The following is a 16579-nucleotide window of genomic DNA, read 5'->3' as shown; positions in this document are numbered from 1 at the left end:
AATTATTACGCTCAGTGAAAGAAGCCAGACACAAAAGGTCGCACATTGTAGGATTCTATTTAAACAAAATATTCAGAATAGGCAAATCCTTAGAGACGGAAAGTAGATTAGTGGTTGCCAGAGGCTGGAGAGAGGGGACAATGAGGAATGACTGCTTCACGGGTTCTGAGATTGCTTTTGGATAATGAAAATGATCTAGAACTAGATAGAGGTGATGCTTGCACAAGAAAGTGACTATAAATGCCATTGAATTATAACTTTAAAATGGATAATTTTATGTGACTTGAATTTTACCTCAAAAACAACAACAACAACAAAAAAAGGCAGAGGACAGGATTGAACTTTGGGCTGTAGTTTGCTGACTGCTGATCTAGATTATCTTTCAGGTGTCAAAGATTTAAGATTTATTCTGTGGTGGAAGGGTAGAGTGGGGCCTTGGACATTTTAAGATACTTCTGACCCTCCTGCTTTTTACCCCAGTGGATTCTGATGTGGAGATTGTGCTATTTCAGAGAGAAGCAACTGGCTTTAAAGTTGCAGAATTATAACACGAAGCGTAAAGGCAACTTGCAGAGCAATTCGACATTTTCTAGTAGCCCCGTAAAACAAGCAAAGAAACGGGTGGGATCGACTTTTTTTTCTATTATCAATATTTATTACTTAATAAATAAAATAAAGCATATAGACATATTTTATTAAACCTTACTTCCCATTTTCATTCCAATATCTATGGACTTGATTTCTCTTCTTATTTGAATAGTCTCTCTAAGATTTTCATTGTGGTCATCCTTACATAGAAAACAAAACATATACAGGAAAACAAAAATGAAAAAACTGTCACTTTTCAGTGTTTTAACACTTTGAAGGTATTATTTGTAACCCCGCACCTAGTTTTACGTATAGTTTCTATACGTAAAACCTGAGCTAAATCCAACCTATTTTTATTCTTTCTATAGGTTAGGCTTTGTGGAGGTAAGACGAATTTTTATAATATACTTTGTTTAATACAATGTATTAAAGATGGTGTCATTTTGACATGCAGCCAACATAAAAATTGACAAAGGATTTTGCATCCTTTTGTGGGATACGAAACCTTTGAAGAACCACTCTAATCTGATCTCCAGTCCGGGGGACATCTGTCAGAGGATCAGAAAGTCTCTATTTGAATGTACTGAGTGATTCATTCTGCCATAAAAGGCAGTAGACAGGATTTTTGGAATCACACTGTCATTAGAAAGTGCTTCTTCATATAGAGTGGAAGTCGCTTCTCTCTAAGCTCCAGGCAGTGGATCCTCATCCTGTCTTCTGGGCTGAACAGGTCTGCAACATTTTCTCCCTGCAGGGGCTTTGAGTTGATTTGTGATCCCTACCCCCCAGCTAGAATCAATGGCTCAGCTCAGCAAACATTTATCCAACACCTGCCACCATGCTGGGCTCACTGCCTGGAAGGAGGTTATACCAAGATGGTGATGTGGGTGGTGGCTTTCTTCTCCAAGACTCAAAGGAGCATCCCTGTTGCGTACACTTTTCCAGGGAAACATTGTCCAATTTAGAGCCTAAGATAACCTGACGCAGGTGGCCACTGTGGTTTCAGGTGACCATCTCCATGGCGCTCATTTGTTTTCCTTCTCCTTGTGGGCAAATCTGGGGTCAGACTCCCTTGAGCAACCTTGGGAAGGTTGCTCAAAGGATAAAGATTCGGGTATAATATTAGTTTCCAGAGCAAACAGAAGTAAGTCCAGCGATGACAATGGCGACGATAACGGTGAGAACCAAACGCTCACTGTGGACTCCCTTTCCCTTCAAAATTTCCCAACATTCCTTGGAATAGGTGTTATTTTCTGCTTTATAAGGATGATCAGATTGCAGCCAAGGGAGGTAAAGTAGCTTGCTCAAGTCACACCTAGGCAAGAGAAGAGCTGGGAACTGAATACTCTCACCTGTCTGAATCCTAAACCCACATTTCCCTCCCGTAGATATCCAAGCAAGTCGCACTAGAAATTAAATTCTGCGTTTCCCTCCTTTCGTCCTTCCTTTCTTCTTTCCATCCCTCGCTCCATTTCTGAGATATTTATTCATGCTGAGATATTTATTCATGCTGAGAAATAGTCCCGTAGGAAGGGCTTAGAGCCACAGGAAAACAGCATGACTAATTTCGGATGCCCATTCCTTACTTAACATAATATTTACTACAATAACTTGGGGAGGCAGCAGGGGCTGTGGAAGAAAGGAATGATTTGGTATCGGCCTCATTGCTTTCCCACTGACCCCCTCCCTGGCCTCGGGAACCCCTCATCCTCTCTTTGAGGACTTGTCTCATCTGTCAAAGAGACATGAAAAGAAAGGAAGGAAGGAAGACGGGAGGAAATCTGTGCTAAAGTTTATTTTTGGGACAAGGGAGGTAATGTTTGTGAAGACACTTGGAAATGATAAAGACCATTGATGATAATCATGGTGACGGTTGTTACTAGTCTCAATTATATGAAATTGCTAACGTTAGACCATTTTCCATCTCCCAAACTGGCAGTTTCAATACAGTTCAACTGTAGTTCATACTGAGCGTTTACCAGCTAACCATCATCTAACTGGATATATCTAAGTTTTCCAAATAAACACCAGGATATGTCATCTAATATAGGAATTGACCTTTGAATAGAATATTAAAAAAAAAAAAAAAAAAAAACACCCAGGAAGACTAAATCTGATGTTTCTCAGAGAATAGAATGTACGCCATTCTGTGGGTATGAAAGATCATTCTAGGGAGGTCACCAGTCCTAACATTAAATAACTTTGAATTCTATAGTGAAAATCAATTCTCTTTCAATTTTCTTTCGTTTCTCTGATTACTCGAAGCCAAACGTCTCAGTATGGTATCATCGGTCTTTACCACTTGCTGACATTTTGTTTAGGCAAGAGAGAAACAGCATCAGACTCAGAACCTTCCGTGGGCTCCAATATCTAGGTTTTTGTGATATTTATTTTTACAGCTTATTATGGAAAAGAATGACAGTTTTTCATTAATAGTGATAAAAGGACTTATTGGAAAAGTCATTTAGGTGAGAAAAAGCAATTTGATTTAAAGAAAACTATTAAGTAATTAGATCACGCCAAATGGTGCAAGCGATATGAACCTTTTAATATTAAGAGATATCGCCCTAATTAAAGGTATGAGTGTGTGCGTTCAAATCACACACCCTACGAGTTTACTTTCCTAACCGTAGAGGAAGTCCCTGTGATCAAATGTTTATAAACCAAGATAAATCATTTTGAACAGCAAACAGCAGTGCACAATTAAAATCCCTCAACAATTAAAGGGCAAAGCTGTCACCTGTTATGAAACATCCACCAGAGTTAATAAGGCAGCAAGAAAGTTATTTTAAGAAGGTGTCAAAACTGTATCAACAGCCCCGAACCTAAGCAAATTTCTTCTCTTCTTTGGGGAGAAAGGAGCCAGCCAGATGACCTTGACTTTTGTCTAAACTAGTAAGGCTGGCAACCACATTTAATGAGGGATATGTGTAGAGAAGAGATAGGTGCCTCGAATCCATTCTTAACTGAAGAATCAAAATTAAACCAGCCATGCACAAGATGCTTACTGGAATCTCATAATCGCCGGCAGAAGGGTGATGGAGCATCTTTTATATTACAGGGGATTCGAAATGGTAAAGCCTTTTTGAAGAGCTGTGTCCCATTCAAAAGGTGGGGGTCCTTCCACAAGACATCTAGCGTGGTCTCTGAAAAACCATCAATGACACGAAAGTTAAAACAAAGCAGTGGGACTGTTCTAGGTTAAAGGAGACTAAAGAGATATGTCAACTAAGTGACACGCATGACCCTTGATTGGATTCTGGGTTAAAAAAATAATAACTGGAAGGACAACAGTACTAGGGTTATTGGGAAGATGTTAATATGGGCTGCATAGATGCAGTGTTATTGTATGACTGTTAAATCTCTTAGGCGTGATAATGATGTTATTGCACAATGGATCATGTTGGAAAATGTATTTGTTCTTGAGGGAATATATAGTGAAGTACTTAGGGATGAAGTATCATGATGCTGAAAGTCATTTTCAAATAGCTCAGTAAAAAATATGCAGAGAGAGGAGCAGAGAGGGCAACGCGTCAATAACTGGTAAATCTAGATGAATCTAGGTGTTCAGTATGCTATTATTTTAACTTTTCTATAGGACGAGACTTTTTTTTAGAATAAAGAGTTGGGGGCATTTTTCCAACTGCACTAATGGGGTGGAGGTGAGATGGGGTGGACTCGTTGCTTTGTAGTTTTTTTGCTTCTACAGATACGAGAATTTGGCAGTATAAGTGTATCAATAGAGCTCCTTAGAGGTTCCGGTTTTAGCGAATGATTTCTCGTTAGCACATCTTCTGGGTGAGCAAGGCTCATAGGAAAAACGATTTGCTTCTGGCTTTGGAGGTATTAAGACCTTGGACTCCCCCTGTGGGTTATGAATTTTCTTCTTTGCCGGATCTTGCTGTCCCTGCTTCCCAGGCATCTCAGGTTTATGCCACCTCCCTCTTGTACCGGGGAAATCATTCCGAGTGTCTAAGCAGTGTTGGTGAACGTAAACAGCACATAAGCAGAAGCTTCTGCTCCTGTACTCATAGAAGACATCACCAGTTGATTTCAACGCAATGATCCAGCCAGCCACCGCTAATCAATTGCAGAGAAACCATCACTTGACATCCTGGATAATGTCCCCACCCCCATGCACCCTAAGCTGTCAAGTGAAACAAGTGTAAATCTGAATTACTCTCAACCTGATACAAATGGTGTTCTCGTTCTCAGGGTAACTCATCACTCTCCACTGCCTTCTCTCACCAACATAATAAAACGGGGCTTTATCTTGCTTTAAGTTCCCTGTAAACATTTAGTGGGACTCTAGGTGCTCCTGTCTGCTCACCACGAAGTCAGTTTCTCCATCTGGGGGAGCTGCTGCTCCCGTGGTTACTGCCACTGAGCCCATGGGGCTGCATTCCCTCCACAAGAGGTGCCTTTTGTTTATTTTCCTTAGAATTTCTTCCCGGTGATCTACTAGGACCCTTGGCGCCAGCACTTAAAAACATATATCTTTGTTGAAACATATTTTACATATTGCATAATTCATCCATTGCAAGTGTACAATTTGATGCTTTTTTAGTAAATTTATCAAGTTGTGCACCTGCTTCCACCGCCCTGATGAGGTCCCTCGTGCCTGTTAACTGAGGCCTTTAGACTCAGACTGGGACTTACAACATCGGCCCCCCTGGTTCCCAGGCCTTTGGGTTTGGACCAGAACTACACCACCATCTTTCCTGGACTTCCAGCCTGCAGACAGCAGGCTGTAGACTTCTCAGCCTCCACAATCATGTGAACAAATTCCTCATAATAAATCTCTCTCTCTCTCTCTCTCTCTCTCTCTCTCTCTCTCTCTCTCATTCTCTCTCTTCCTCTCCCCCTCTCCATATATAATGTGTGTGTGTATGTGTGTGTGTGTGTATATGTATATATGTGTGTATATTTCTGTTTCTCTGCAGAACCCTAAAATAGAGTTCATACAGGAAAACTGGTCTTTTTCTCTTTCCACCTCTGTGAGAAAAGAGGAGAAGGAAGTATAGATGTGCTCTGGGCTCGCCACGCAACCGTCCCTTGATAGTGGTTCATAGAAGGGGCTTTGGCTGTAGTGTGCAGCTGATGGTGTCAATAAAAGGCTCCTTTTTGCTTGTCTTTCTGTGGCTAATTCTGGCAGTGGGATCCACTGGAGATATCCTGGCAGATGGAGTGGAGAACATGCCAGTGGAGAGAAATACCTGGGGAAATGCTTCACAAAAGGGAACCAGAGTCCCCTTATCCTAAGCAAATGCCATAGAATTACAAGGTCTTGGGGTTGGAGAAGATGTGAGGCAGATCAGCCTGGAACATATATTAAACCCCTGCTGTTTGCTTGGCCATATTGCTTTACTACTCTGCAGAGCCCGTAACTCATAGAGCCCTATTTCAGTATCCAAGGCTAGATCATCTCTACAGTACCCCTGAAGGATGATCTTCCTCCTTAACTTGATCACTTTCAGAGACGATGCTTCTACTGTCTTACCTGGGTAAGGGAGCCAATATAATGCTCTCCTGCTTAAATATCACCACGTGCAGAAATGACACCTTGTTCGATGACGAGCATAAGGAGAAGTGTGTGTCTTTTTCTCTTACCTTTTCTAAATGCCAGGTTCCTATCAGAGGTGAGCCTGCAGATGGCAGGATCTGGATTTGTTTCTTTAGTCTGTATTATTTTTTTTTTATTTCATCAGAAGAAGCTTTCCGAACAATCTTTTAATGTTGCTGGCATTTTTGGTTATTATACTTTGGATTCTCTTCTCAGCACTCCAGTCAGGTGCTGCCACTCCACGGAGGTCATACTTGTCAAGGACACTGGTGACCTCCAGATGGCCGGATTCGGTGTTGTTATTATTGTACTCTTTATAACAGCAGCATTTAAAACAGTGGGTCACCGCTGCCTTCTTAGAATACTTTTTCTTCTTGGCTTTGGTGTTCACTCACTCTTCTGGGTTTCCTCCTCTTCGTCAGTAGTTACCTTACAATTTTCCTTTCTCGCTTCTTTGTTATCCTCTACCCCAGACATGGATCAGCCATTTCTCCATTGCTCCTTGGTTTCTCCTGGTGGGGAGTGGTACTTAGAGACCACAGTCTGGGTGCCAGGAGTGCTCACTGTTCCCGAATTGGACATTGTGTCTAGTTCTTTTATTGGTTAGAGCCAGTGCCTTTTTTTTTTTTGTTTGAAAGATAGAATACATCTTGAATTTATAAAGAGACTTCTAATTCAGACTCGGGATTAGTAGGGTTTTACATAACCTCTTCCCTCTGCATCAGGATCTTCTTTCTTCTATACCCAGATTTCTAATTGCCAAAGAAACCAACATAATTACTCATTTGCTGTATCCCCTAACACACAGAGAATGGTCTCAGGAAAACAATAGCAGCACTACCATTAATGATTTGATTAGGAAAGCAGTTTAAATTTTATTTTTGCAGTCCTTTTATTTTTTATTTTATTTTTTTGTCTTTAACATGTATCTGACTAGGCCTGTTCTGACCTATGATTTGAAATTCCCCTCCAGTCATTCTTTACCCCTTCATCCTATTTTTTTTTTGTACTGCATTTTTTTTGATATTGATTGACCGATAAATTGATTATAAGCTCCTAGAGATCATAGTCTTGCCCTGCCTTTTCGTCCCAAGATCCCCAGTGCCTGGCACATAATAGGTGCTCAGTACATGTTGGTTCAATGGGTACCTGAATAAATAACAAATACTTTGCCTGGTCAATGATCCTCATGCTCCTTCTCAATCTCCCTCAGTAGAGGGTACTCCTTGAAGATGAGACCATGACTTATTCATCTCTGTACCTGTAGTGCCTCTTCGAATGGCACTTAATAGGACCTCAGAGAGGATAAATCTAAGTTTTATGGAACCTTAAGCTCATACAATTAGAGGGGCCTTCTTTAAGTAAAAGAATACAGAATTACAAATACCAAATTAGGTAGAAGGCCTTGGAAGGGACCCATCTAAGAGAAGTCCCCTGAAGCTAAAACCTCCTTACTTTAAGGGAAAATCCATCTCCAGAGCTCATTAAATGTCTGTTGAATGAGTGGATGAGTCAAAGGTAGCTTTTAAATGCCTAATTTTACCGGTTTCATTTTTCCGTGGGTAGAAACACAAAGAAAGGTATAGCAGTAAGACAGAACAACTTGCTCCATTTTATTCTTGCACATAATTAGGATACTTATTTTATCTTTTCAACTCAAGGCAGTTTTAACCTCAGGTCTGTACCCAACGGGAAAAAATAATCAGGTACCGTGGCATTTCACGGAGGCTACTGTATTAAGCAGATGCCGTTTTGGCATTTCCACTCTTCATTTTCCTTTCTTTTGCTAACATCGCATCCATTTCCTTTTGAAGAATTATCCTCTGCCTCCTAGATAAGGGCATACATCCCAGGCCTGTTAAGTTAGCACATTTCAACCCCCAGCTCCAGTAACTAAATTAACAGTCACTTCTGTATCCTGTGTACTAGTCATTATTCTAAGCATTTTACAAATGTATATTAATCCATTTAATCTTCACCACAACCCTTTGAGGGAAAGTAAAATATCCATATTTTACAGATGGAGAAATTAAAGCACAGAGGGGTTAAGGCTATTGTTCAATGTCCCCAGAAGGCAAATGATGGAGCAGGGATTTGAACCTAGATAGTATAGTTCTTGACCACCACATTGGGTTGCATCTCAGTTCAGGTAAGAAAGAAGACAGCCAAGCCAGTCTGATGAGTCTTAATCCCAAACTCTGGAACATAGGGGAGGATTTCTCTTTCCATTAGCCTGCCTACCAGTTCAGGCGATGAAAACCTGAAGCATCCATGGCCAGTGTAGAGTTAGGGAAGGTTGTGCCACCTGGAGGATAGATGGGGACCTTCTAGTGGAGACCTTGATGACATTGGTGCCTTGTTCTCAGCCCATGCATGAAGATCTACCTCTAGGCTTCTCACTCGTGAACCAAGATATTTCCTTTATTTCTTAAGGGTTTGAGTTGGGTTTTCCATATTTTGCATCTTAGCGTCTGGCCTCGATGATTTTCACAGAAGGGCTTGAGGAAGAATTCCCCTCGGGATCCTGGAAAGGAATGGTGTCCCCAGACTCTTGGAAACTGTCTTCCCGCTGGCAGCATGGTTTATGGAGAGCATGCATGGTGGAGGCAGGCGGCATAGATCTGATTCCCAGTTGGGCGAATCTGGGTAAATCCCTTAAACTCTTTGAGTTCTGGGGATATGGCAAAAATTGCCTCTATGTGTTGTGAGTGTGGCTTTAATAGGATAACACGGGCAAGAGCTCCTGGCACATAGTACATGCTTCATGCATAGGAGTCTTCTTGTCTTCTCTGTCCTCTGTCCTTGCTTGCTCTGTTAGTCAGACTCTTCCAGAGAAACAGAACCAATAGTGTGTGTGTGTTAAAGTATTTATTCACATGTATTTAAATATATCTAAATATATTTATATATAAATATATATTTAGATATATGTATTTAAATTTTTTTACATTATAGAGTTGGCTCAAACAATGTTGGGAGCTGGTAGGTCCCAAATCTGTAGGGCAATCCAGCAGTCTGGGAACTCAGGCAGAGTTTTATGTTGTAATTTTGAGGCAGAATTCCTTCTTTGAGAAACCTGAGTTTTGCCCTTAAGACCTTCAACTGATTAGATGAGGCCCACTTGCATTATGGAGCATAATCTCCTTTACCTAACTCCATCTGATTGTAGATGTTAGTCACATCTACACGATACCTTCACAGCAACATATAGAATAGCATTTGACCGAGACAACCGGGCACCAGAGCCTGGCCAAGCTGACACACAAATTAACCGCTACATTTGCTGATATAGTTTTTGTGGGCCTCAGTTTCCCCATCTTTTACCTGGATAACAGGCTTTGCCATGACCTTCAAGCTTCTCCTCTCTAAATGGGAATAATGAACCAGGAAACTGTGGAAGGGTGAGTGAAGGCAAGCCCAGGAGCAGGATGGAGATGGTTCTGGGCAGAGCCCTTACCGTCATGGTATGGAAGATCCTATGAGCTGAGGCCTTTTGTTCCCTGAATCCCTGAGTCATCTCAGGGGAGGAGAATGTAACATCTGAGCTTGAAGGTGGCTGTTGGCATGTACTGGAGCTATTTATATGACTTCCCAGCTTCCACGAAGATGATTTCAGCCCCAGAAGAGAGAAACACAGCCTCCTGGGTAGAAGTTCTGAGCACATAGACATGCACAGTCTCTTATAATCCTACTGAGAGGCCCCCTCATTTGCCCTGGAGTCCCACACTGGAGGGCAGAAGGAGGCAGGAGAGAAGGAGAAAAAGAAGGAGAAGTAGAATGACACAGATGACTACGTAAAGCACACACACACAGTCATACATTTGCAGAGTGGAGAGCAGGATTTGCATTCTGGTTCTGATATTTCCTTATTGTTCTGGCTTGGGTGGGCAAGTAAGGGACCTCTCTGACCCTCAGTCTCTTTATGTGTGAAAGGAAAGTCGTGGTAATAATATCTGGTATCCAGGGATGTGGTGAGGATAACATCAAATAATACACATGCACAGGGCCTTTCGTTTTCTCTGTCTCCACATGGCCTGGGGGGTGAAGGCTCCTGGAGCAGCAGATCAGAGGGTCATCCCTAGCCCAGATCTGATCATGCTCACCGCATGCCTCTCAGGTCCTACCCAGAGCTGCTGCTCGCCTCTCTGAGGTCAAGTTCAACTCTCAGTCATCGTGGGTCTTGGTGTTTATGTTTATTTTGAACAGGGAGTGTTATGGTAAGGAAGGAGAGAACGATTAATGAACATATTATTTAATGATGGGGGATAATAAGCAGCTGCCCTAATTGTATTATGAGCCTGTCACTTGAAGTTTATACTGTGATTCAAGCTCAACGTTTGAAGTATTTTTAAGTGGGAACCCAGGTTTTCAAGTACAGAAAAAAAAAAAAAAAAAGAACAATTACTCAAAAGTGGTAAAATTAACATCTCTTCATTCTTGGCTCTCTAAAGAGCTTTTTGATTATATACCCTTCATGGTTTATCCAGGCAACTGAGGCTAAGGCAATGAGATCATTTCCACCCAAATGATGAAATGCTTCCACAGAATAATTCTTGGTATTTGAAAAGGCAAGATGGTGAACATGAATGCTTTTTGAGTGCTTTGAAGGTCAAAGGCTATGTTTACCTTTACCTTCTCTTAGTAACCTTGGTAACCCTGAGAGACAGCTGTTAGGATGCCCATTTTGCAGATGATGTCACCAAGGCGCAGAGGGGTGACGTGACTTGTCCTAAAATGCAGAGCTGGTGCAAGCAGGTGCTCTAACCATAACCCTAACGGACCCGTTGAGGACCAAATTAGGAGTGAACACAGCAGAGGCATTTTAGGTAACTGCCTTGGGAAGGGCCAAGCTGTGGAAAATTACCGCGTCTGATGGGTTTTTTAGTGGCCCTAATGATGCGATATGTTTCGATCAAAATTGGAATCCACAGACCGTCACAAATCAGTTCTGAGCCCCGATTTCACCCTACCTTTACCCTCCCTCTCTGAGCCTGTTTCCCTTTGTATGGAACAACTGGGTGCCCATAGGGTCAGTACCCCATAAATGAGGTCTGAGCTGTTTCTTACTTGGTAAACAGTTACGTGGTTATGTTTATAATTACCTTCTCTTTATGGCTAACAGTATTGGCTTTTCAATTAGGGTAGTGATGTACAATTTTATTTTACAATAAATACGTTTAAGTTTTTTTTTTTTTTGCCATTGTGTAGATATAAAAACATTTAAGTAGATAATAGAGGTGGTCGTGGTTATGATAATAACATTCATTGCCAAGAAGGTTGATTGAGTGCTTACGATGGGCAAAGCGTGATTCTCAGCACTCTTTCTACCTAACTCATGGAATCCTCACAACCACCGAGATTCGTTCTGCTCCTAGCTTCACTTTACAATGGAGCAAACGGAGGTAAAGAGACTTAAATATCTTGCCAAGGTTGCAAGACCAGTAAGAGGCGGAGCTGGGATTCGAACCCAGACCCCTGACTCCAGGGTCTGTGTTCCTACGTGGTTGTACATGGGTGGTACCAACGAGTGATGTTTGGGGGAACTTTTCCTGAGGTTGTATCCGGGGTGGTCAACGTGCCCCAGTTGGTCTGGGACAAGTTTTCAACCTGAAAGTCCCGAATCCAGGGAAACCCTTTGTCCCCTAGTTGTGTGTCGGTCTTTTCCGATCTCTTCGGAGGTCCCATCACTGTATGTGCAGGTGACGTGAGCCAAGCAGATGTTAGCGACCAAAACATGCCAGGTCTGTACGGGATGTGAGGAGTAAACCTTCACCACTCCTAACTACATACGTAACGTCCAGAGACCCTCATCTAAAAATAACAGAGTGAAGGGCCTCCCTGCTGTTCGCGTAACCAACAGCGGCACTTGCTTGATCTGTGTAAACACAGTGAAAATATCCTATATCTTTACAGCAGACCAAAAAATGTTCTCGTCTGGATCAACAGAGATTCTGCATCTTGGCACACTGGCATATTTTATGAAGAATAAAGAGACCTCATCGGCATATCCGAAATAACAGAAATGATGATGATGATGTTGATGATGACGATAATAATGATAACAGTTGCTTAAAATCACTCTTTTTCAACATAGCACTAAGCGCTTTATGTGCATTGTCTGAATCAATCTACACAATCCCCATGAGGTGATAATATTATCGCTTTCATTTTACAGATGAGGAAACAGAGGCACAGAAAGGTTTTAAAAATTGCCAAGCTCACACAGCTAGGGAGTAATGAGGCAAAGACTCTGTCTCGGGCCGACTTTCTCCAGGGCCAGTGCTCTTAATCCTGCAGGAGACGTGGCCCATCGTGAAGTTTCATGGGTGAAAACCTGCCCTGGGTTCTGTCTTGTTCTTTTTCATGACTGCATAGTATCCCACCCATGGCTGCATTGTAGCTTATTCATCTAGTTTCCCCCTGATGGTCACGTTGGTTATTTCCATGTTTTCCCATTATGAATAGTTCTGCAAAATATATGCACATCTCTGTCTCCTAGTGCTTGCTGTTGAGTGTTTCTCTAGGATGATGTGGTGGGCAGAATTCTAAGATGACCCCCAAGATTTCAGTCCTCGGGTTATTCTAACCTAGGTATTTCCAGGAAGGGATGTTGCAGATGTAATTACAACCCCAAGCCAGTTAAGTTCAGATATGAAAGTTATCTAGATGGGACAATCCTGATCACATGAGCCCTTTAAAAGCAGAGAGTATTCTCTGGCTGGGAACAGAAGAGGGAGCCAGAAAGATTAGAAGCACGAGAATGTACGAGGTTGTTGGCTTGAAGGCGGAGAGTCTGTGTGAAGAGGAATTCGAGTGGCCTCTAGAAGCTAAGAGTGCCTCTCGATTGACAACCAGCAAGGCATCGGGGACTTCAGCCCTGAACTGCAAGGAACTGCATTCTGCCAGTACCAGGACTAAGCACGGGAGAGGACCCCGAGCTCTCGATAAGAGCACAGTGACCAATACCATGACGTCAGTCTGAACTTCTGACCTACGGAACTGTGAGCTAATAAGTGGAAATCGTTCAAGCTAGTAATTTGTTACTCAGCAATAGACAACGAATACAGATGGTTCCTTAGAAGCAGAATTAAAAGGTCAACTGCACTTAAAGTCTTAATTAATTCACCACAAATACGTCTGGCCCATCTAAGCCAGGCTGGCGCCGGGCTTTGGGGACACAGTAGGAAACACTTAAATCACAAAATGTGTACATCTTGGAGTTGACATTCTATGGGGGCGTGTTTTTTTTCGGAGTATAGACAGTAAATGAAGAAATATGTGCAGCATATGGATATCTATCCATTGTGACTACAATGGAAGAAGAGAAAATGGGGAGGGGGACAGATCGGAGAGAGAGACGATGTATGTGCATGTGTGTGGGACTAAGCATGGGGCTAGGAACACACGTGGTCTGCGACTAAAGACTCGCAAGGAACGAGCCGTCCAGAAAAGCACTCCAGGTAAAGGGCACAGCAAGTGCCAAGGCCCTGAGACGGGACGTATCTGGTGAGGCCAAGATTTCAGGGCAGAGTAGGAGGAGGAGAGTAGTAGGAATGGAGGTCAGGGAGCTAACAGCATCCAGAAAGGCAGAGCCCCCCAATTTTGTGCTGATTCCACTGTGCTCCGCCATGTTTGGGGAACCCCTCTCTCTCCCCTCCCGCCCTGGCCAACACCTGCTAGAATCAAATGCAACTTGTTCTGCCAGTTGGATGAATGGATAATGGCGCCTCCTTCTTCTAACTTGCATTTCTGGGTCACGCGCGAGGATGGAATCTTTCTCGATCTCAATCGGTCGGCAAACCTCCCTTCTTCCCCCACCCCGTGTACGCATCTGCGTCTGTTACGAAGACAAAAGCTTGATATGTCTGTATAGCCCCGATTGGATAAGGGGGAGAGCAAGGCTGTCCCAGGTTTTCTACTTCATCATGTGTGGACATAGCTACGCTCTATCTCTAAATTCTCTCCTTTCCTCTCCCACTGAAAAACCCCAATCAGAATGCCGTGAATGAAACATGTTTCATAGGGATAACCTTGAATCTACTCCTACATATATTCGCAACGTTTGGCGCTTGGTTATTAGCAATAGATGACTCGGTAATCAGCTCACAACTGCTTGGTTGAGGATCGCTGGCAGAGCGTGGGCAGTGGTGGTGAGTGTGTGCGTTTGTGTGTGAGGTGAATGAGTTAGAGAGGGCGAGCAGACTTTCGCTGCCTTCCTCCCTCAGGGGCCACCTACCTCATCAACCCAAGAGACTGTAGCCTTGAAAGCCGACTCTCCAAGAGCCTAGTGTAGGTGTCCTCGGGGCTTCCGCCTTGCTGCCAGCTGAGCCCTCTTCTTGGGAGGTCTTGGACTGGGACCCCAACGAGGCTTGTACTTTGGGGGCACGGTCATGGCCATGTGAAGACAGAAGCAGAGATGGGGGCCATGCTTCTACAAGCCAAGGAATACCAAGGTTGCCAGCAAACCACAGGGAGTTAGGAGGGAAGCAGGGGACAGATTCCTCTTTACAGCCCTCAGAAGGAACCGGCTCTGCCGACACCTCGATCTTGGACCTCCGACCTCCAGAACGTTGAGACAACCAATTCCTGTTGTTTGAACCATCCAGGTTGTGGTACTTTGTTGTGGCAGCTCTAGGACACTAATATGCAGAGAAATGCAAGCAGTTTGGAAGAGTGGAGTGTCGAATTTGGGGCGGGGGCATCTCCAGGACGTAAATAAAGAGGTAAGGGTCCTGCATTGGGTTTAAAACTTCACTTGCCCAATCACAGGAAGGGAGAGTGGCGGACGGAGGGCTTTGGGGTCAGACTTGGGTTTAAAATCTGGCTGTCCTGTGTGAGCTCAGGCTGGTTAGTTGACTTCTCTGAGCCTCAGAGCACGTGTATTTCCTAAAAGCACCATGGGATCAGCCAAGAATTTATTGCTAAGGCCCATTTTATAACATAAAATGCTAGAACTGATGAGGAACGTTAAGTAAACGTTAAATAAACTGTTCCACGTTTTTACAGACATTCGTTGAGGATGTAAAGCGAAGCGCTTAGTCTAAAGGTTACAAGGTGGTTGTTTCCTTTGGGGCATCTTTTCTCCTTTTATAGGCAGGACTGCCCGAGGCATGCAAAGATAGGACTCTAAGACGCAGACTGCCTTCTTTTCCTGGTGACTCACCCTGTGTCCAGCAAAGTCGTTCTGCATCCTGTCTTCAAGGTGTCCTTGGAACTGTGTTCAAAATTAGGGTCACCTGTCTGGAAAGTTCCAATGTCATTTCGAATGCTTGGATGCCACAAAAGACTTTGAGTGGCAGGGGCTGGAGGGTGGCGGAGGCACAGTTTCCATGGCGATGTGAGAAGCCAGTGCCCGCACCGAAGGTGCTAGGAGGTGGGGAGTAACCACATGGCTGGCTTTTAAACTTGGGGTCTTATTTGCGGGAAGAACGGACCTGAACCCGCGCAGGGGGAGGGGGACGAAAAAGTGTATGGCGTCATCATTCCAGGTGACCGGAGCTGGGCGTCTTTTGTCCGCAGCTTATGTAATGAGCCCTGAGGTATGTCTCTGTATCTACGTATATCGTGTGTGTGTGTGCGCTTGAGTCTTCGTGTTTCTCTGAGTCAGTGCGTGTATACACATGTATGTGTGTGTGTGTGTGTGTGCTTGAGTCTTCGTGTTTCTCTGAGTCAGTGCGTGTATACACATGTATATTTGTGTGTGTGTGTGTGTTTCTACATGTCTCTGAGTATGCGGCTGCGTGTATTTGTATAGATTGCGCATATGTTTGTGTGTATCTGTGTTGTGTCTCTGTGTGTGCAGATATGTGTATATCTCTGTATGTATTTACGTGTGTCCGTATGCATGTGTACATTGTATGAATCTATCTGTATTTGTGTATGTATGTCAGTACTTCTGTGTGCACGTATATGTGTACCATATATGTGTTTGCAAAAGTCTATATGCGTGTATGCATGTGTCCATGTCTCTGTGTGTGCATGTGTGCATGCATGTATGCGTGCAAACGAGTCTTTGTGCATTTATGCATGTGTCTCTGTGTATGTAGACATGTTGCATGCGTATGTTACAGGTGTAAAAGATCATGCGTTACATGTGTGTATCTGTGCATATGTATGTACGTCCCTGTTATCTCTGTATATATGTATATGTGTGTTTGTATATGCAAACATGTGTGTATGTAAAAATGTTATACGTATGTGCCTACGTGTCTCTGCGTGTGCATTTTCGTGTATGTTTGTGTATCTGTGTGTGTGCGTGCGTGCTGTTATTCTCCATCCCACACCCAAGGCAGACATCACTAATCGAGTACAGCAAGACTCAAACTCCTTCTCTGTAGTGCCCAGTCATGAACTGGGGTTGACCACAAGAGGAAACCGGTATGACTTTCCATTTCTCCAGTGTCCAAATCAAGCTGCTCAGACTGACAT

Source organism: Rousettus aegyptiacus, unplaced genomic scaffold, assembly GCF_014176215.1.
Source record: "Rousettus aegyptiacus isolate mRouAeg1 unplaced genomic scaffold, mRouAeg1.p scaffold_m13_p_8, whole genome shotgun sequence".
Classification (NCBI taxonomy): Eukaryota; Metazoa; Chordata; class Mammalia; order Chiroptera; family Pteropodidae; genus Rousettus; species Rousettus aegyptiacus.
This window is presented reverse-complemented; position numbering follows the sequence as displayed.